The sequence below is a fragment of the Colias croceus genome, chromosome 25 (genome assembly GCF_905220415.1).
Source record: "Colias croceus chromosome 25, ilColCroc2.1".
Taxonomy (NCBI): Eukaryota; Metazoa; Arthropoda; class Insecta; order Lepidoptera; family Pieridae; genus Colias; species Colias croceus.
The window spans coordinates 7,705,452-7,729,550 of record NC_059561.1 but is presented as its reverse complement, the minus strand read 5'-3'; the positions used below and the strand labels follow the sequence as shown (position 1 = coordinate 7,729,550).

General features: G+C 32.7%; 1 non-coding gene across 1 annotated transcript; it reads left to right on the top strand.

Moving 5' to 3' along the window:
• The first annotated feature begins 23,640 nt into the window (after positions 1 to 23,640).
• Positions 23,641 to 23,802, top strand: LOC123703334. Its single transcript, XR_006752980.1, has one exon. It is a non-coding gene; the product is annotated as a U1 spliceosomal RNA (small nuclear RNA).
• The last annotated feature ends 297 nt before the right edge of the window (positions 23,803 to 24,099 follow it).

Here is a 24,099-nt window from a genome sequence, read left to right as displayed (position 1 = left end):
ATGGTGAATATCAGTATAAGTAGTTAGTGGAGTATTTAGTCAAGTAATATTTAAGCAAAGTCTGCGACTCGCAAGTGAGTTACGTGCGCTGTATAGAGCGGTCGCACCGTCTTGTGATTGCTCGGACATTGTGAGTATATGCGCGATTTGCAGATAGTGCACGATTTTATACAAAAAAAATGTTGTAATCATTTTAGTAATTAAGTTACGTATGAAGTTACGTGAAAAGTCGGACGAAATGTAAGAGATAAAAAATATTATAATGATTTGAATGAATGAATGATTTCGTAGAGAATTCGTAGACTTACGTAGCATGTATAATTATTACGTGTAGGGTAGACTGGGTACGATTGAAACAAAGGACGGTTGAAACAACACGAATATCTCGCAAACCGTTGGTGGGGGGGTTAGGGGTCCAAGGGGAAAATGAAGCGCATAACTGTTCTAAACACGAACCACAATGTTGCGTCGATCTCCGCGCGCTTCAGCTGATTTTATAAGACCCTATTGTGTTTTTATGACCAAAAGTAAGTATTTTTGCTTTGATATTTTTCCAATTATTGGCGTTTCTATTTTAGTGACAGTATTAAGTGTGCGTTTTTGTTTGAAGTGAATCTTGTGGAATATGACATTGTGACTAGTTTTTGTGTATCATTGTTGTTACAATTACTATAACTGTATTTTACCTAAAGTAGGAGTTGGGGACGGTTGAAACATTTTTTTTTGGGTACGGTTGAAACATTGTTTTAATTATTTTTTGTATTTTTAAATGCCGATAGTACGTGTAAGAGAGATTTAGAGAGACAAAGACGCATATGAGGAAGTGAAAACCGGAGATCATTGCGAAAAGTGGCAGAGAAGCACAATTATTCGCTTCTTAGGTAAATTCGAATGCGAGATGACACTGGCGAGCAAGAAAATAAAAAAATGGGATATAATAGAGGATATAACAAAAGAAGGTACAATAATAGAGGGCGAAAACTTAGGAAATCTACTATTTACACTGACACACAAAATAAGGAAGAGATAAGAAAAAAGCAAGAATTAATATTGAAACGAACTAGAGCTAAGCAAGTGAAGAAGCGATCGGATAGAGGAAAAATAATGAAATTTGATGGAGGAAAATGTAAAAGTAACACCGAAGAAGCAAAAAATAAATAAAATACAAGAAGAGATATCATCAGAAGATGAGGAGTAGTTACTTATGTCTTGTTTCTATGTAACCATATTTAAAGAGCAGACCTTATTGTAAAAGAGTTACTTAATTATTGTTAGATTTAAAATAAACAATCAATAAAACATATTTTAATGCTATATTTTGTATTATTCGCATATTTTTCAACTGACCCCAATCACTGTTTCAACCGCCCCTGGTATGGGGACGGTTGAAACAAATCGGATTTATTTTTTTAATTTGATCTATTTTAAAAAATAATACACATGGAACTAAAATCATAGCGCCTATTAGTAGACAGATACATGCTCTTTTATTTAACGTATATTTTTCATCGCTCGGGTTATAAACAGCAAAGTTATGGTCGTTTTAAGTGAAATTGTTTCAACCGTACCCAGTCTACCCTATAAATTAATGATTACACGAATATAAGTAAGTATTATATATTGTGTAATAGATGTGAAACTGCCTGCTTAAAATATATTATTTCTGAAAATAAGCTTCAGTCTACTTAACATAATATATATATATATAACAAAATTTTGATCTTATCAATTAAATTAAATTCTTTTACCTATTGAAATTCCCCACACACGTATCACGTACATAATGGTCAAACTTATTGTTTTCTTAACTTTTTATATACCTGACTAAATTTTCCTCCTGTTTAATCTGCAGTATCTCCCCATACATAGCGACATAGTGGTCACACCAAGAGCGCTAACTCGATTGGTGACCGCGACTCGTCAGCGCGCAATTATACACCTTCATGGGGACGTAATTGACATCCATGGGCGCAGTGGTTGTGTCGATTGGTACAGGTTCGATTCCTGGGATTAAATTGTGCAAATTTTATTAGTAAAGTAAATATTACATGGGTAATACTGCTTAATACTAGGTGACTTATGACCACTTTTTGATGTCAAATTAATTAAATTATATAAATTCACATTATATAATGGTGTATGTTAATGTATAAAAATACAATTTAGACCCTCGAAAATAAGGTTTTTACTGGTGAAAGATTTTTCGAAATCGCTCTTATTGATCCGAAGCGCATTTGGCATAAAATAACTTTTCATTTATTTTCTATTTAAGCATAGCATTACAATAACTACATACTTAACTACTAAAGTTTAATTTAAATCCAGATCTCTTCATTTATAAATACACAAACTGCTGGACCAAAGCAGACGATACACACTAACCACGTATTTTATCATCACAAATTGTCACTACAATTTCTAAAAACACGTTCAAAACGATAAGTTAGTCCCAGCACTTGAAATTACAGCTATAAAAGGCAAAACAAATATTTGCTTACTCATGCCATCCATCACGGGGATCATAATAACACGCACTCAAATTAATACCTGCCTACAAAGGAATAGATTTGAGCAATCGACGACCACCTTCACTTGACCCCTGCACAATATCACCAAAAAGTTGGCCTTATATTTCTGAAATAATAATTGTGCATGCTATTTTATTCTTTACGCTTTTAGCATTAGGTGTTGTAATAGCATGCACTTATTGGGCAATGTAAATTGACTTCGGTTTCTGGATAAAGATCTTCAAATGTTTGTAACTCAATAAATGCGGGCTTATTAGTAATGTTAATTTTTAGGATATTTAAGTAAAAAAGTTTTGAATGGCATTTAGAGTGCTTTTAGAGCAACGATATATTTACGTACAAACTACTGTTTTTTGATTGCCTTCTTGTGGTGGCTAAGTGGGTATGATTGTTTTAGGACAGAAATATTATAGCAGATGGCATTTTTGCATTTGATTTAAAAAGTAAAGCTACCAACATATTTTTAAAATCAAAGCAAAATAAGGTGCAATTATTTAATAAAGAAAAGAAAAATTAAATTAAACAGACAGGTATTTTAACAGATTTTAATTTTTATAGTCATGTTCTATAGCTACTTCGTGTTATAAAAGCACTACAGAGAAAATAATAAAAAAATTGTATTTTAATCCGCTGCGACATTTTAAATTACTTACAAAAAAAAATATCACAGAAACGTAAACATTACAAGTGCAACAAAACCTTCACAACATTTCTAAATCTATTTAATAAATGGATTTGCAAATTACAATATATTTGTAATACACCAAATATTTGTAACCCATTGACCATTCAACAAATTGTGAATAACAGACACTTTGAATGAATCCTTTCCATGAATCGATGTTCATTTGAAAATAGGAATAAAATCAAACCTTTCAAACGCATTTTTTCATAATAAACAACGTGTGTATTGAGAATTGTAAACACAAAACATAGATGTATTTGAGTTTACATTTTACAACGCTGTTAGATAAATATGACACAATAAAAGTGTTTTTGAAAATTGTATATTGTGAGTATATAGTGATTACATCAAAAGCTCAAACTATATAAATAAAAAATAAATAAGTTCTCTTTAGGAGCGCCTCCTTTAGATAGCTGGAAAAACAGAATTTTAATTTGATTTTTGTTCCTTGTGTCATAACAATGACTATTAGGTACCTACTCTTAGTACCACATCTAGGCTATCGTTTTTAATACTGACAAATTTTGTTCAATGTTTCAATCCTCACTTATTTAAACAATTTATAAATGAACAACATCCAAGTAACCTTAACAAAACACAGTAGTCAGAAGATGATTCCAAAGTAGTACAGGAGCCGATCTCGATTAAAATTAAATAATCTAGTACTGGGTGTCCGAGCTCCAGGACGAAGCAAGAGCGTCACAAATTGCCTCATCATCTTATAAGAGAGCCTTAAAACGAATTGTGAGCGTCGTTTAACATGATTGCTTGCGATTAGGGTAGCCAGGATAGAACTTCATCTTACAATATACTTTTTTTATTAAATAGTTGTTCTGTTCATAAATATACTTACAGTGTTTTTTATTTGTGTTGTTTGTGAATTATGAGTGCAGATTTGTCGATATTATCATCAGTACACATCGGCAGAAGATTTGTTTTAATAATTAAATATACAGGAACACAGGGAATAGACACTTAAGGTTCAGGTTAAACTACGGACAAAAAGCTTGTATTTTAGTACAATATGATTTGGTATTCAAGCTATGATTCTCTTATATATTGCATTCATAAACCGAATCTTATAAACGATGTATTTATAAAGAGACTACATGAAAAAGCTCTCGTGTGTTATGGGGGCAGATGCATTTTACATCTGTCTGTACGTCTTTTTAAAGAAAACGTCTTTCTTGCACCGACTCTTTAGATGAACCCTCATAATACACGTTCTAATTCAGAAATATCACTAAAAACTAGAATTAATTTCATATTAATACAAGCAAAATAAAATTAAATAGAAGATGGCGACCCTACCGCGCAGGGCGCAGGCTCTCAAGGCGTCAGTAATTACTGGACGATGGGACGCGCTTAATACAATTTTTATTGTTTTATAACGAAAGACCATTAGTTATTTAAATAGAAAAGCTTAGGCGTTGACGATTTATCATTTCATTTACTTTGACGTAATTTTTAAACTGTACCTAGATATCGTGAAGTTTAAGGAAAAAATTTTAAAAAGTTTGATTTGAATTTGTAATGTAATAAAAAATGTTATTACGAATTTATTACAATTGTAGGTACTATTCAATAGAGTATTTGATAATCCAGTTTAAACCAGACGAAGCCGCAGCTCAGGCGAAAATGAGATCAGAATATATTATATCGACTAAACTAACCCCTCAATTTGTCACATTTGGTCTGAAAACAATTTCTTTATGACCGTTTTGGAAATAACAAACATCTATCTCGCTTTACCGGTGCCTCTCGCTCGCTCTAATGGAATTATGCATCCATTTTTGTAAGCGCTTCGAGCCAGATCCAATTTCAAAGTCATTTGTTAGAGCATAAAACAATTATTAAAAAACTCGAGTGATTCAACGAACAATTTGCCATTTTACATCGTTTAACTTTGCAAGGGAATCTTTGGGATGCTGTGCTACAGAGTTATACTTAGACAGGAGGCAAAACTTATGATGCTTAAAAGTTAAAACAAATCGTAGACATGTCGTAGATATTTACAATTTTATTTTCGTTCTATAGTTGAGCAGGAATAAGGACATTACGGAATGGTACATTAATTGTATGTTGGATAATAAATTTATGGCCAGTCCAGTACATATTATCATAATGTACTGGACAAACTATCAACATCTAACACTTATAGAAAACTACCCACATACAATCGTCTTTGTTCTTAAAATTTACGTTTTTTGTAGCCTTAAATTACAGGATATAGTAAAAAGATTTTAAATACTTTAATTTACTTTAATTTTTAATACTTTTTTTTACAGTATTACATTAGAATTAGAATCATCTATTTTTTAACTACTACTGACATCAGATGACTGATCGCACATCGAGTTCCTTTCCCTATTTTTGAGTAGGTACAAGCTTCCAATTTCATATGAAATATAAAGGAGGCTGTAGCACAGTTAGATAATAAGGAATCGATTTTGTTTGCTATGATCTACTACAAGTACAGGACAAGTGACTTAACTTTTTTAATTTGTACCTAATATAGCGTATAATGATGAGCGACGCGACAGCGAATCGAGAAGGCAAAATCTGTAAAATCTTATTAATTACTATACTTACAATATACAAAAAACATATTTATGTAGAAACTATGTATTTTTAATGAAATTTACACTGGACAATCAACTTTCAAATTAAAAAGTACACTATTAAAAAGTGATACTTAATGAAATATTTTAGTATAATGATAAGATAATAAGCCCACAGTGTGAACAAATCTAAAACAGAATCCAACAACTTTGATGACAACTCTCAAATCCGTTTAAACAACATAATATCTACTTTTAGCTCGTGGTTATATTTTTTTTTATAAAAGCCGCTCCGCCCATGATTCCCCGCGTCGCTCATGCGCATGCGCAAACCCCACTAACTCAATAACACAGAATACATTACGCACTCAGACACGACCCTCGTTTGTTTTTATAACAATTCGCTCTCGTTTCATTAGATTGCATCTATTGTGCTGAAATGTCGCCGTTTGTCCGCTGTTTACGCCTTAACGGGTGAATGGATTTTGAAGGGAATTGTTTTTGCAGATAGATATGATGTAATTATAACGAAATATTGATAGTGTAAAGATGATTTTTAACTGATATAAAACACGATTTAGGAAATAGTGTAACAATGAATAAATCGTGAAAAATGTATTAAATCCGTTTAAATTACACGTAAGTAGACTTTTTAACGGAATTTCTTTAATACGATATATTTTTATACACATTTTAATAGTGTGCACGCAAAATAAATAAAAAATCTAATTATAATATGTAAGCGAAAGGTATCAAATTGTGTAATATCAATGATACGGAGCGGGAATCGAACCGGTGGTTACCGCGGATCAAAGGGAACTGTTCCAGCAGTTTGGCAGACTCCTGCTGAGAAATATTGCAATTTACATTGTTTGGTTCCGTAATATAAAAGTAGGTAAGTAAGTATAATAAGAATTAACGTGCTTCAACAAGCTTCTAGTTGAAAAATAATATTATAATCATTAAATAATTTGCTGCTTTTGCGCGTATAAAAGCTTTAGCTTCCTGCTCTCATAGCTAAAACTTAAAAGTTTCTTTAAGTATTTTTTTTTCCGTTCAGATATATCGTTGCTCAAAAGATAGCAAATAAAAAACTACATAATATTAACATTTTAATATTTTTGTATGGATAACAATAATTGAAAACCGTCTTATTGAAATATAGCCAACTCTTATGCCCGGTTCCTATATTCAACGGATCGTCATAGTATCAAAGCTACTATCCGTTTTTCTAGAACTAACTACGAGTCGTTAATACCGTTCCACAATTTTATTTCTTGACGTGCTATCGACGGACATCCGTTGGTCATAAAAATACCGAGCCCTCTTCACTCACAGATGTGCGTTTCGTTATAAGCCAAATTGAAATTAAAATAACACAAAATTCAGGACAAAATAAGTTAAATATACAGCCGAATTATAAACTTTAAGAATAAAGTTTCTTATTAATAAAGAACTAATACTAAAGAACTATATATTTGTAGACATCTGCGTGATAATTTTCCTTCTAAACAACCTAATGCGTTACACAGAAAGCAAAAACGGAACGTTTTTCTCGCGCATGCGTGCATTGCTTGTCAGTTGTCAAATTATTGTCATTCATTGTTGATTGATGATTCATTGTCAAGTTTTATAATTAAAGAATAACAATACAACGACCACTGTTTACCTATATATTTATTAAAAATGGATATTACGCCGGTAAGTACGCCTTTATATTTCTTCTTTAAAATCGTCTGCCGCTTACTTTTTGCTTCGGACACTTTTAAAGTCAAACATATATTTCTGTTACAGAAATCGAAGAAGGCAAGAGTAAAGACGAGATTGCTCAATTATTATAACCAGTAAGGAGACTAATGCTTCTACGAATAAATTAAAGGATGAATGTTGGACTTCGTTGACCAACACATTTAATGCAAAAATTGGTCAAATACCTACCAGGAAAACTTTTTATTTTCAACCAAAAAATTCAAACATAATAAGGATGATGGACAAATATTATGAAGAAATAATTGAAATACTGAACACACAATAATTGAAATACTGAACACACAATAATTGAAATACTGAACACACAATAACTAATTAATTATTGTATATTATTAAGCAATATATCTAGACATACGGTAGAAAAAGAATTTGTTAGGTAGTGCTAAATGTAAATCTTATGTAAAAAATGTATTTAGTTCAGAGAGCCTATTACAGCGTTAAGGAATATAATATAGAAGATGATAATCGATGGAGGGTTGTCGTGTAAGAATCACAGGACAGTTCTTTGGCATATATTATGTAGTTACATATATTTATATAAAATTAAACTGTAATAAAGAAATAAAACTTTTATTCCATTTTATTATGAACTTTTATTTATTTTTTATTATTTACAATACAATGTTTAAAAAATTGATTTCTACATTGCAAACATAGACATACATATATATATACTAGTGGTCCGCCCCGGCTTCGCCCTTGAAATACTGAACACACAATAACTAATTAATTTTTGTATATTACCTATTAAGCAATATATCTAGACACACGGTAGAAAAAGAATTTGTTAGTGCTAAATGTAAATCTTATGTAAAAAATGTATTTAGTTCAGAGAGCCTATTACAGCGTTAAGGAATATAATATAGAAGATGATAATCGATGGAGGGTTGTCGGGTAAGAATCACAGGACAGTTCTTTGGCATATATTATGTAGTTACATATTACTATGTAAAATTAAACTGTAATAAAGAAATAAAACTTGTATTCCATTTTATTATGTACTTTTATTTATTTTTTATTATTTACAATACAATGTTTAAAAAATTGATTTCTACATTGCAAACATAGACATATATATATACTAGTGGTCCGCCCCGGCTTCGCCCTTGGTACATGTTTATGTTTTCTTTCCATAATAACCATCCTCGTACTTCAAGGAACATTATAAAAAAATAATTATCGAAATCGGTCTACCCGTTCACGCGTGATGCCGTGACCAAGGGAAATAGGTCTGCCACTGATATCGATATTGTGCCTAAGGCATAGAACCTCAGCGTCAACAGTAATTGATGTTATGGAGATACCCCATGATTCCTGAAATGACAACATAAATTAGGTATGTAATAAGGTTAGACGTGTTTGGTATAATAATATTAATGCCTCCATTAAACTAACCTGGCTCCTTTTATTTGTACGTCTGGATAAATTTCAAGAAGTAATTGTTCAACAGATTCTTTATCAAGTCGAAATCTCAATTGAAATTCGTGAGAATCCAGGGTCGCAAAAAAATCCACTCCTTCTCTATAATATATACTCTTTCACGCCCACTATCTTCTTCCGAAATTCGATATAATATTAAACACTTCTCTATCACTATCTGAACTCCACATTTCGATATTGAAGCGGAAACAATGAAATAGTAAGAATTTAACCGCCCGAAATCGACGGGTAAACAAAATGCTATACGAATAGTAACTTTGACAGCATAATGACATTAAAAATATTTATAGGAACGCGATAAACTGTCTTCTCCATACAATAAGCTTACCGTTCGTTAATAGTAACCCTCCCATCCGTCAGTAGGAAGCCGTCGGTAAGTTGCTTGACGAGACGTTTTTTATAGGAACGATTTTCGCTTACGCTTGGTTAATTATACTACTATTCGTAACTAAAACGGATCGTTTTTCAAATATAGGAACCGGGCATTAAAGAGCTCCGACTTAATATTATTAATGCGAATATTTGTGACTCCTTCACGAAAAAACTACCGGGCGGAATTGGATGAAACTTTATAGTAACATAGATCAAAATCAAAATAACACATTAGCTTGATTTTGCCGCGGGTGAAGCTAGTAATCCATATTTTCAGTAAGCCTGCGGAACCCTTAAGTAAAACACACAAAGCATTGCGGCGTCCCGCGGCGTCGCACATGGCTAATAGCATAGCTGATATCTGATCGGATACGCTAATTGTCACATTTTCACATCTGTATGTTTGTACCTTTAAATGTTATGTGTAGGATACATTATAATCTTCTAATATATAAAAATCAATGCCACTTTTCGTTGTAATTCCATAACTCGAGAACGGCTGAACCGATTTCGATAATTCTTTTTTTATTATATTCCTTGAAGTACGAGGATGGTTCTTATGTAGAGAAAACGTTAATATGTACCACGGGCGAAGCCGGGGCGGACCGCTAGTTTATAATATAGACAGGAGTTATAGACTGGATTAAAGGACATTAATGTCTATGTATATCTTGTGTGAAAATTGAGAAAAGTAGATATCGTTCGATATACTAAAAAAAAAGTTTACGAAAATTAATGTTTAGACTTATAATTTTACGTACACTATCTGTGCCCCACGGTTTTACCCGCACTGCTCCGCTCCTGTTGGTCTTATCGTGATATATATATATCTAGGCCTTATAGCCTTCCTCGATAAATGGGCTATCTAACACATAAATAATTTTTCAAACCAGACCAGTAGATCCTGAGGTTAGCGCGTTCAAACAAACAAACTTTTCAGCTTTATTATATTAGGTAGACATTGAAAAAAAATATATTTACCATTATAGGTTATCGCCGTTTATTAAATGTATTTTTGTGTAAGTAGGTATATTCATATTTTGTAATATAAAAAATTAGTTTGGTAAAATTAATTCAAAACACTGAACTGTTTTGAATATGCGTAGATACTGAAATTTTGCATTTGTACCAAACATGCGCTCTATGTTTCAGCAATCTTCAAGCTTGAGCAATACACGTATAAACTTATATTTCAATAAAATTCTTCGAATATTTTACAATAGGTAGGTACCTATATTTAGGATAAATCCACGCTACTCCAATAAGGATATTGGAGACCACAACCAGTCAAACAGATCGTAATCTGGAGGTTATTTTCATTTTTATTCTTTCATAGTCTTTCATATTTAAAATAACAGTAATAAGATAGGTTATCTAATATCCATACATATAAAAGTAACCCCATGTAAAATCGTCACAAAGGAATCTCGTCACCATACTTTTTAATTTCAATACAAATCAACAACCATTACTAAATAACAACGTTATACATTTGCCCAGCATTTACAAAACATTCAAATAAACTCTATTTCAAAGTGATAGAGTTTGAAATTGTAAAACAAATGATAAATGTAAAATGGTAATAGTTAGTAAAAAGCTTAACATTTGTTTAAGGCGTATCACGTGGGGACGAAATAAATTGAATTTTAACACAAATTGGTGAAGGGTCGAGTGGAATTAATTGCATTCAAATGAGATGTTTTGGCTTCGAGCTATCTTAGTCTGGTGTAACAACTATAGTATGAATTAAAACAAAGAATTGCAAAAAAGCTTCCTAGTTTTAGTTTAGTTCCTTAGCTATTTATAGTCCTTTCCACCTAAGATGATTTCTGTGACACATCGATTTTTGACACGTGTAGAGATGTCTTTACTGAAATCATATCAATTGTTTCCGATAATCGATAATATTTTATATGGAAATGAAATCGATTTGAATAATGTACCAAAATTAGTTTTTTCGGCATTTCGCCATCAATTAACTAAGGAAACTTAGCAAACAACAGCAACAAAAAGTCAACAATAACAATTAGTAACAATAACAGAATACCACGTAAAGTATCAATATAAAAATGCTACTTGTATACAAGGCTGACGCACTCGTACAGACGATTGCCTCGATTGACAAACGATCACAAGATGGGCGCCGATTATATGATTTTCCAACTCTATGATTTTTCAACGATCCATTTCATGTACACGAGTTGCGTAGGTATTATATTTTTGTGTTATTTTATTTTATTTTTCATTATATTAAACTAAACAATACTGTTTTTGATTTATAAGCTTAAGATGTTTCATTTTTATATTTTTGGTAATAATGCCGCCATAAAATAAAAATACTATGCACTAAAATTATTTTGGCGTTTTAAACATAAAATACGTAATTCGGAACACGACGAAGTGTCACAGGAATCATCATAGCTGAAAAGGACTATAGTTTACCCCTATCCTTTTAAATAGGAGAAAATATGTTAGTAGTATATTAAACTAATTCTATAGGTATAAGGCTGTCTTTTCCATCATTCTATTCTATATGTTTATTGAGCATCTCAATTTTGACCAAAAATTTTCAGTCAATGCAAGCAAAATATGAGCATTTTATTAATATTGAAGTGGTGGCAATTTTTTCATTTAAAAACTTATTGCTGACCTATGTATTTTCAACTGGTTTTTATTGTGGACAGATTTAACTATGAATATTTTTATAACAGACATAACAAAATCGTACACAGAACTGTATGTTACGAGAAAACTAGATTTTGTTGCCTTATTATTTGTTTTATAAGAGCTAACAAAAAACGCAGTGGCATAGATGACAATTGCAATGTAATACGTCTTTCACTTTCCGACAGCGTTTCCACAAAAACTCATCTACCATCTATGAAGTAGCCGATCCATTGAAAGACCCAGAAGCAAACAATCCTACATTTCTAAGAAAGTATTGCATTACTCGCGGTACCACAAAGATGTTACTACAAAGTAATCTTGCGCAATCTTAAACATTGGTTTTCTATGTTTTCAAAGCTTATGTAGCAATTAGTTTTACAATGTAACCAGTAGGAGTATTGAGGTTTCGTCTCGAATAACCTTTTATTTGGTGAGATTTCGATCTATGAGTGAATAAATTGTACGGAATGGAGGCACGCTTCGATTTTTGCTTTTTGTGGGTATAAAATGCACATGATCTTCATAACAACAACTCATATTAATCCAATAAATGTTATAGAAAATCTCTTATTTTCAATAATAAGTAGTAGGTTGCAGTGGCAGGTATATCGAGCTTTTGACAAAAAATTTATAACATTTGCTTTAATTTTTGCATGCTTTAAACATCGTCATAATATCACAGAGGAGTAGCTTTCCGCCCGCGGCTTCGCCCGCGTTTTCAAAGAAAAACCCGCATAGTTCCATCCTTACAAACTTCCGCATTTATAATATTAGCAGGATCTTTCGTCATGTTTAGCTTCTATATATTCATGTTTTATCACGATCAAGTTACAATCTATAACATTCACCTAATAAAACCTTTGCCTAGTCCACTTTATACTATAATCTACATAATGTGTTCAACATTTTCGGTACACAAGAGCCTACAAAAGCCTGCTAATCCCGACCATACAATGGTGTGGTCACTTGGTTCACGCATCATTGTGCATCACACATAGAAATCAGATATTGTAGTGACCAGCTTTTTGCTTTTTTTCCATTGAATAGCAAAAACTTCTGAGAAGGAAGCTTTGGGATTTGAAGTGGTTTAAAAGTTTGTTTATAAGATTATCGTGTTGAGGCGCGTTATGTGGAATGAATTAAGCTAATATTTGAATTTATTTTTTTCGTGGTTTTTGATTTTTTGCTGGAAATTAATATGGTTTAAAACTTAGGTTTAAAAATACTTAGATAGGTGTAAAATTATTGCTTCTTTACGAAATGATTCCATGTCACAGATTAGTATTTTAGAATTTAGATTGAAGAATTTGTAGAGCCAATGTTTTAACTGATAAATTTACGCATATATAGAGACTTTTTATAGTGGCTGTGTTGATAATTGGCATAGATAGGTATAGATATAAAGAAGTATAATTAAAAACTGCAGAAATAAACTAAGGGTAGGCACTAGGCATGTACAACTTAATCCATTATTTTATTATTATCCAGCCACTCGTATTGTCTGAATCTCGATCATTGTAGACCACGCACAATTTTTATGAAAAAAATTACGATCTTAGATAGCGCAGTTGCAAGTAAAAGCCAAGCAAACATACAAACTCACTCTGCCATTTAAAAAATTAATCAAAGCTTTTGTATAAAGCCTTCTTATAACAATACAGGTAAATTTAAAAAGATTTTATTTGAATAACAAAGAGATTACTTAATATATGGACAATTAGAAGCTATATTGGGTCACCGGTAGGAAGTGTCGGTGTCGAGGTTCGATTCCCGACGAGTGACGATACCTCCTCTCAATCTACGGTTGTTCCGAAAGGGATGCGCGACTATCGATATATTTTTATCGATCATTTAAACATAAGAAAATGTTTGAGCATTTGTAATGATATGAATATTTAGGTGATTACAACTCAGTGCAGAGGCAAAATAACCAATAATTGAATTATAGTATATGATTGGTATAGCATATGATTGGTTTGATATTGCAGCCCGATTGATTCACAAACATTTAATCATAAATTTCATATCCAATAATTTGAAATAGAATGTTGTAGAATGTGGCACAGTATTAAACAGTTATCTACTAGTTTTGGATGGAATTTATATCTAACTATCTGTGCCCCGTGGTTTCACCCACATTGTTCTGCTCTTGTTGGTTTTAGCGTGATGATATATTATAACCTTTAACCTTCGTCAATAAATGGGCTATCTAACACCGAAATAATTTTTCAAATCAGACTAGTAGGTAGTTCCTGAGATTAGCGCGTTCAAACAAACAAACAAAACACTGTTCAGCTTTAAATTATTTGTATAGATAAATGTTTAATTTGTACAAAAACTAGTCATTGTCAACGCACGTTAATCTTACCAGAGGTAGATAATAGGAACAATATGGTGATATAATTACATATTAATTAATTCAATTTTTATTCAGATTACTATTTGTAACTTGATAAGTCTTAAATGCGTATAGTTATGTTAAACGGTGTGAGTTATGTATAATATAAAATATTTATCGATAAGACTATTCTATCGATATATTAGACAAAGAATCACATCACTAGTGGGCGGGCCGAGCGCGCGAAATTGGAGGAAAACTTTCGTAAGGGGAAATAAAATGGGATTGATAAAAATTGGAACCAAGCCGCTTGTACAGAGCTGTACTTGTTCAAGTGTTCGTGTTGCTCAAATTGTGCAATATACAATGATAGGTAAATGAAAGAAATAGATAGTATAAAAGGGCAAAGGCTAATTACACAATAGTGTTAAAAATATCAAGTTCATGCGCCAAGATATAAAATTTTATATTATGTATTTATAATTTGTTTTTTTAATGGATTTTTTTAATTAAGTATACTTTTTCATAAGAAAATAATACAGAAGTTCACAGAAACCATAATGTCTTTTTCATTTGTGGTAGTAAGGTAGTTGAACATGCCTTCAAATTGTGTGAAGCTCGCACTCAACACAGTTTTACAAATTAATTTATAAGAATCCTAGTGATTCTACCAACTTAGACAACTGTTACTTTGCCATTATGTTCGTAAATTAAATAACGTATTGATAGAAAGTGACCTTTCTGCTTGAGATCCATAATAAATTATTATTATAAAAAATTAATCTAATTCCAAATCCGTCCCTGTACCATCTGAGGGCTCGAAATTCACTTAGCTTCGTTTGTCGAAGCTTTTCGCCTCTTGAAACTTTTCAATAGCCGGGAATCGAATTCAGTCCCTCCCCCCACTCGCTCCCCCCCCTCTCACACCTGACGTGAATGCATGTAACGCCTGCAGTTTACGGAAAAATGTGGGAAATACATACAAATGTCGGTTTGTATTTGTAATGTTGTGTTATTCAATTTTAGCGTGTTAAGCTTTGTATAACGTTAACTTAATGTTAATGTAACAACATGTTTAACCTATAAAGCTCATATATAAAACAAATATGGAATACATTAATAATAAAAAATTGCTTTAAATTAAGCAATTTGGTCATAAGCGAGTATCGCTTACCGTATACCAAAATCTACGTATTTTGCTCTAGCTTGAAATTAAAACGTTAGTATTCGTGTATAATTAGTGCAAATCCTGATCAATACTAACTTTTAAACCTACCGAATCATCTTTTTTATCCTCACAAGGAATATTTACCTAAGTACTAATAGATGTTTCAACCGAGAAATAAGTCAAGAAATTCTACAATTAACTTTTATGAAAAATTACCTTTTCAGAGCCGATAGGTACAAATAATATTTCATTTATTTTTTCTTAACTTAACCATTAAATTATTGGCAATTTTATTCAGTAATTAATGGCATACCATAAATAAAATAAATAAAAACCTCTCCGATCCGTCGACAGACTTATTTTGAGTAACCCATCTCGTCGCACTAACTTCTATGCCGATTCTTTTACTGCCTCTGCCGTTAGACTATGGAACTCCTTACCACTAAAGATAAGACTTGCTCCCTCTCTTTCCTCTTTTAAAAAACTTGCTCGGAAACATTTCCTCTTATCTGCCTTTAATTCGGAATAATATATTTATTACAATATGTATTTACATTTATTAGTATATGATATACTTTATGTAGTTTTATGTATGTATTATCATTTATTTATTTATTTTTCTATTATAATATATTGTATATATTATGTTAGGTTATTTATAGTATAGTTTTTATACATATATGTATAGTTATGTATGTGCATATAATTTTCATTTAGTGTATAACTCTTTTTTATTCTTTTTTTTATGGTTTTCCAATTTCAGCTCAATTAAAAAATTATTATTAAATATTTCGCTTTTTTTGCCGCTTGGTTGCCTGGCAGAGATCACTGCTTAGTGATAAGGCCGCCAATTGTAATACGTCCTTCTCGTTCCATATATCTCCTTTTTATTGTTTTTTGTTATATAATGGTTGTATTACAATAAAGTGTGATAAATAAATAGATAAATAATAAAAACTGATAAAATAAAACATCCCATTAATATCTCTCGTAATAGCTTAACGATGAACATAATGTTTCGTCACAAACACGCGCACAAAGCATTGATCCGACTTCACAAAAAAGTGTTAATGCGTTAACTAATCCAAGGGGCGGGAAGTATACGCTTATAAAGGATGTTCAAAATTCTAATTATAATGTTTCTGGAAAATGTAGAGTAGGTTTTACGAATGTATGATGATGATGATTAAATATAAAAACTAAAATAGTTTTTACCGGCGAAATCGATTTGGATTAAATTGAAATGTAGTTATAGATCCGGTATCAAACTTTTGCTACTTTTTTCATAGTTTCAAGTTAACCTTTAAACGTCAAGGATTGTCGTATAGGTAAAATTTGCAGGTAGTTTAAGAGTGGATATAAAGCAAAATTACCAATCTACTATTAGATGATAAGTGTAATATTCAAGACCATAAGTCTAAAAAATAAAATATAATATGTCAAACTAGATGATATCTTCGAGGGTTCTCTCATGAAATATTAAAATTGACTCAATAATAATCACGAAGTTACCTCTAAACTTCACACTGTGAACAGGTGCAACCGCAGTTGCCAGCTAGAACATTTTATTTATAAAGTTTTATCCTACTAATATTATAAATGCGAAAGTTTGTGAGGATGTGTGTGTGTGTTTGTTACTCTTTCACGCAAATACTACTGAACCGATTACAATGAAATTTAGCACACATAAAGATACACACACAGATAGGTTTGATTCCGGAAATCCCACGGGAACGGAAACTATGCGGGTTCTCCTTTGCAAACGCGGGCGAACCCGCGGGCGGAAATCTAGTCGTTTATAAATACGTATTCACATGAAACTATCCTGGTTAGTTTATATAACAAGTTAAACAAATCTAAATTAGTTAATGAAGTTGGATTTAATTAAAGTTGAGAAAGAGCTGTTAGTTTAGGTCGAGCCCGAACTGGAGTATTCATTAAATCTACATAATTGTTGCTATTCAGTTTTCATTGAGGCTTCTATATTCATTTAAAACCAAAAATTTGCTACATGAATGCAAGCCATACATCTCTCCTCTTCAGCATGCTTTTTTACCACGCAGGTCGGTCGCTACAAATCTCATTTCACTTGTTGAGACATTATCACGTGAAATGGATAAGCAGAATCAAGTCGATGTTATTTATCTCGATTTCCGCAAAGCTTTTGACCGTGTTGATAATGATGTACTGTTGTTGAAGTTAGCAGATCATGGATGTGGCCCGAATTTGCTCAAGCTGTTTTCTAATTATCTTAGGGATCGGAAACAATTTGTAAAATATGGCCCGTATATTTCAGAGTCTTATTCTACTCGATCTGGTATAAGTCAAGGATCAAATCTTGGTCCTTTGCTGTTTTTATTACTGATAAACGATTTACCGGATGTAATTGAAAAGTCGGATATCTTACTCTTTGCCGATGATGTTAAAATATTTAAAGTCATTAAATCGGATGAAGATTACTGCCGCTTGCAAACAGACGTAGATGCAGTTAATATGTGGAGTGTGGAGAACAAACTACACTTTAATATTGACAAGTGTGAATTTATGACATTTAGTCGTTCAGCCTATATACGGAACTATGTTTATAGTTTAGGACAGGATCGAATATCGCGTGTGATTAAAGTGCGCGACTTAGGTATCACATTCGTGCCTCATCTTTTATTTCATGAGCATATTCACAATGTTTCTAACGCTGCATACAAACGTTTAGGATTCTTACTGCGCAACTCTGTCGGACTTTCAGATAGCGCTATTAGAGTTCTCTACTCGGCACTTGTTAGGAGTATTCTAGAGACGAATTCCGTTGTCTGGAGTCCCTACGAGAAAAAATATATCCTTATGTTGGAGCAGGTGCAAAAGAAATTCTTAAGGTCCTTGTATGCAAGAAGTTATAATTATTACCCATATCTGTATCCCACAAAATTCTTGCTGGGTAGTTTGGGTTATAACTCGCTGGAACTTCGTAGAAGTCTATCAACTGTTAAATTTGCTCTTAACGTTTTATACAATAAAATAGATTCTAATGATTTATTAGAAATGCTCTTACGGCTAAATGTGCCTGATAATTATACACGGGCTCGAAGCCACCAACTGTTAGCTGCTTGGCGCACACGCACGGTTCAACGCCAGCAGTCTCCGGTGCCTCGCATGCTTTCGCTGCTGAACTCAATCCTCAATTCTGCACCAGTATATGATTTGTTTGTGTCAGGGATGGGAATGATAGGTGAAGAATGTAAGAGGTACCTAGAACTAAGGTTATAGTGATAAGTTTAGAATTAAGTTTAATATATGTATGGTTTGGCGTATGCCGTAAATAAATAAATAAAATAAAAAACGTGGATAATACGCAAATTAATGTGGTTGAAATTAGAATTATGGTTTAGGATTATTATTGACGTAATTCTTAACTAAATAAGCATTCCCAAAACACTGAAATTATTATGTTTCATGTGTATTAATAATTTTATTCACATTGTAAATAATAATAGGTTAGGTATATTACAGATACCTACTACGAATCTCTTCTTCCTTTGTACTGTGTAGGTACTAAAAAATATTCACTACTTACCACATAACAAGTACCAAATATTTTATTATGTGCTAATGATTAATTATTATGAATCCTCAAATATAAACAAATTAAGAAATGCAAAATAAAAACATAAAATAAAATTATCACCCTGTAAATAAATTTGTCGCATATTCTTCGCACGCATCAAACCGTGAAATGTCGCTTAAACACTACATATCGAGTGTGTCAATTAAATCCATGTAAGCCATAATAACCTTTATATCTATACAATTACAGTACAAAATTGAATACACTAATTATTTTCTAGAAAAAATTCGAATAGAATACTCGATAATTTTTCATACGAAATTGAATTTTATAACATTGTAATAGAAACTAATATCGTTTGTTATAATTAATAATGCCACAGACAAAATAACAGTATGAGGTCGTGGTTGAGGTTTAGAGGATTATGCGTAAGCTCATTGTAATATTCGCTAATAATTTAATATTTGTTATAATATTACTCTCTATAGATATTTATGGTTATTAGCCCCTTTGTATCGGAGGGTAGACGGTAATAACATGTAATATGTAACGTATTATGAAGTGAAATAATAATTAGGTACACACTTTAATTAGGAGTGATTCAGTAATTAATAATAATAATAATAAGGCGTAGGGATGTGACGACCCCATCGCCCCCGGTTGGCATATCTACAATAGATATCCCAACCGTGCAGTCAGTCACCCCGCAGGGCACCTTGTGGCGAGGTGTTGGGGAGTAGCGACCCCGCGGGAACCGAGCGCTCCCGGGGGAGGTCCCTGTCCTCACCTCTGGGCTGTCCCGGTGGCAGTTCGGAGTGAACAATGACGAGGTTCAGGATCCCCCACCTCTGGCTTGCCTTTGTTGGCCGTCCAGAGTGGAGACGCTAGAGCTATATGCTCGGGGGTGGAAGTGTCTAATGGCGTAATAGCGGGGAAACCCGCTCCGGGCCCGCGGGCTCGCGATGGTGAAACCGGTGCCGCACCTCTCTACACCCCCAGCCGTTCAGCTGATGTTGCCCCCTTGTTGCCATTATCGGTAACCTTTTTGGGAGCCCATCGACCGAACTGGCGAGTCACCGTCTGCCATAATTTTCAATTTTTAATATTGAAAAGGCAGACGTCCATAGCCCCCATAGACCCAATATACCAGTCCATCTAACACCCCCTTCCATAACCCAGTTTTATTCATTTCCATTTTTCTGCAATAGTCCTACATTGGCCGCGGACTGCCCAGGGCTGTATCTCTATAGTGCAGCCATGGGCAGGCTGCGGCTGGTGTCCCACAACACATTAAATTCTCTAAAGGGCCTCTGCGTGTTGGACCTGTGTCCCCACGTAAGCCTTCCAAAGGACCGGGTATCATCCTTACGGCGATACCCGTGTATTATGGAGAGAGACATAATAATAATAATTACTAATTAGTATTAAATCAAGTTTATATATGAAAATTTGAGGAAAACTTTTATAATAAATAACGTTTACCCATGCGTAAGAAATTATAAGCTTATAAAATTTTCTTCTTAATCTAACCTTTTTCCTGGAAATAATTTATTTTGCACACCAATATTATTATTTTTTTTTCCTAAATAAATACGTTGCTTCTTATCCTCCTAGGTACGAACTAAAATAATTTCAATTCGTTTTACTTTCATAGTGGTAATTAACATTGAAGAAAGAATCCTACGATTCATATAATGTTTACTCTTTTAAACTTAACCAAAAAGACCTTTTGTCTCCTTTGGAAAATGAATAATGCCAATTTATGATAAAATTTAGCATAAATTAGTAGGTAGCTTAGTTCGATTTGCCATTCCCATTAATTTTCAATATATTAGAATATCTAGGAATTGGCGGTCTGAGCTGTGAATCATGATGAAATGCGGGAAGTCATAAAGATGCATCCAGCTTCCGAATGCTTTGATTGGCAGAAGTGATAAAAGATAGCGAGAGTTGTTTGAAAAACTAAAGAAATTTGCTCTAAGTACATCTTAAAAACAAAATAATATATTATTGTTGTATTGAATAAGGGACTATTAATACCTGATATACTTACCTATTTCATATTAAGGATGTGCAAGAAATCTCTCTGTAACTTATTCTTGGATTGCAAAAATTCGCCTTTTTCATAAAAATAACACAGAATATAGATATAGGAAAATAAATCAACATTGCAATATGCAGCGCTTTGTCCTTTCTTAAGTTTCTGTGTTTTTTTTTCAATAATTGTTTGTAAACGGAACATATTGTACAATAACAATATGGTTTTATTCAGCCTTAATAATATATTCTAGAAAAATCTAGAATGTTCCATCTCGCGCCGCATCCTTCACAATGAGTCGTTAATCGTGTTAAGTTTTCCATTTCCCGTTTCTCCGTCAATCTCTATATTTCATTTCACTCATTATTGTCGAGTATTGCGATATTGTTGCATATATTGTTCAATGCTATATCATAGTTCAATAATAGTTTTAGCAAGTAGGTTTAAAATAATACGTAAAAAGTATCCTATACGTTTTCCGAGGCATTCAAATTACCATAAAAAATTCAGTAAATTACCAAACAGTAAACAACTTTGTGTGAACACTAAAATCTTTAGGTTTATAACATTAATGTGTTAAAATATTGTGTCGTCGATATTTAAAATTAAAAGAATTCGGTACTTACGTAAAATGTCAGTAGGTTAGGTACCTATTTAAAACTAGTGGTCCGCCCCGGCTTCGCCCGTGGTACATATTTCGCAATAAAAGGTAGCCTATGTCCTTTCTCGGGTATCAAAATAACTCCATACCAAATTTCATGCAAATTGGTTCCGTAGTTTAGGCGTGATTGAGTAACAGACAGACAGAGTTACTTTCGCATTTATAATATTAGTATGGATAATGCAAACATAGGAAGAAATGCAAGACTTGCGATGTATCTTGGGATAGTAACATTACCTGAGGCGGCGTAATTACCAGTTTCTGAAGAGGTGTTATGGCGGACACAATAACAAATACTCTTGACGGATTTGCGCAAGTTTCCATTGTTACAGGATTATTTTGTTTGAAAACATGTCGGAACTTGGATGTTGTAATCAATAGACCCTTTGTGGCTTTGCGAAACCTCGAGTGATACTTAATCTTGGAAAAAACTTAAGCTGGATATGATGTTATGGATATGAAGTGTTTGAGAAAAAATTGAGATGTGGTTCGTGCTTCGGATGAGAATAGTTAAAAATGTTACAAAGGATATGCGATATATTTTGTGTTGTTGGGATCGTGGATTTCATTAATATTTTATTTGTAGGTATGTCAATTTAATACCTATCTGTTCAATCTACTTTTTATATCTAATTATTAGGAACTTATTAATGTATTGTGTGCACATCTGAATGTGTTATATTTAATAACTACCTATAATTTATTTTAATTTAATTACTAACATTAATAATATTAAGTTTGTATTCTACTAACAACTGGATCTGCGTTATCCGATATAATAAGTATTTTATGCCAATGAAAAAATAAAAATATCTAGATATTGTCGATAATTTTGTGTTCTAGATTTCCATATGTATTCGTATGCCATCTACTTACACATATTTATCTTCTATGTTGAGAATAGAGTGTTTTTGTGACAAAAAGTAAACACTCTTTGATATAAATTTCATAACCGTCTTACATAGGTAGAGATTTACTTTCGCGTTTATCATGTAATATGAACTGAGGAAGTTTATTTATATTTGAAAGCATTCTACTATTTTAACAGATATGGCCTTAACACACGGTCCTGTTTGTATTTAATCCGTCTTGTAATTAATTTCCACAAAACAACAGCAAAATCCACACTAATTCCAAAAAGCGAATCGTTCAGAATCCAACGAATAATCGTTCGCCAATTAAATCGCTTATTTCCTTTATCTCGACGACTGCTTAACAACAACTCTTCACGCTAAAAGCTACTTTATTACAAAGTAATACGTCTGAAAGTTAAACACGATCTATCTCCTGAAATATGCTAATTTACGTGCGTATTTGCAATAATAGATTTGAGACTCTACAAGTAGGGAATAAAGAGCATTTTTCAATGTTAAGTATAGATGAGTGGAGGTAAATGGGAAATTGTTAGCTAACTGAGCGACGATGGAATAAAACAACTCTTTGCGCTAATAATGAGAAAGTTCCAACAGACCGATAGCGGAACAGACGCAGTCACACTATAAATAATTTGTTTTATGGAAACACTTTTAAGAAAAGATGATTTTATAACTACTGAAAAACACTATTATAAATTATCTCTACATTTTTTTGTGATAAAAAATTACAGTCATCATCATCATGTAGAGTCGATGTAGAGTCGATGTAGAGATTGAAACGGCAACAAAATAATACGTTCTATTGTAGACGGCGCTTTAAAGCTATTTTCGAGAAGCTATTTTGGTAGAGCCACCGACATAGAGTCAGTTGCAACATGTTTGGTAGAGATGGCAGCACCTTGTTATTTCGTGGATATAAATCGCGCTATTGAAATTCTTTTTCGAATACGTAAATAGTCCGGGGATCTTGGCGAAATCATACTTACCTGGCGTAGGGGACACCGTGATCAGGAAGGCGGTTCCCCCAGAGCGAGGCCCCGCCATTGCACTGCGGCGGGGTTGACCTCTGCGATTATCCCTAATGTGGATAACTCGGACGCGTAATTTTTGGTAGTGGGGACTGCGTACGCGCCGTCCCCCCATAAATCATAGTATACACTAAAAGATGAAGCAGACATTCCTGTTAAACTTAAAATAACAACTACATATTTGCTAAAAGATAAAGCAATGTCCTAACAGACCTAACTCCTGATAAACAATTAATAACAACAATTAAAAAGATATTTATACCTTACTTAAATTCTAACGTAACTTAGAACTTGACAACACTAACTATTAAACAACTACTTGACATATTTTTTACTATTACGATTTACGAATGATGATATTTACGAATGAATCGGATTTTTTTGAGGAAAGGAAAAGGGAAAGGGAAGA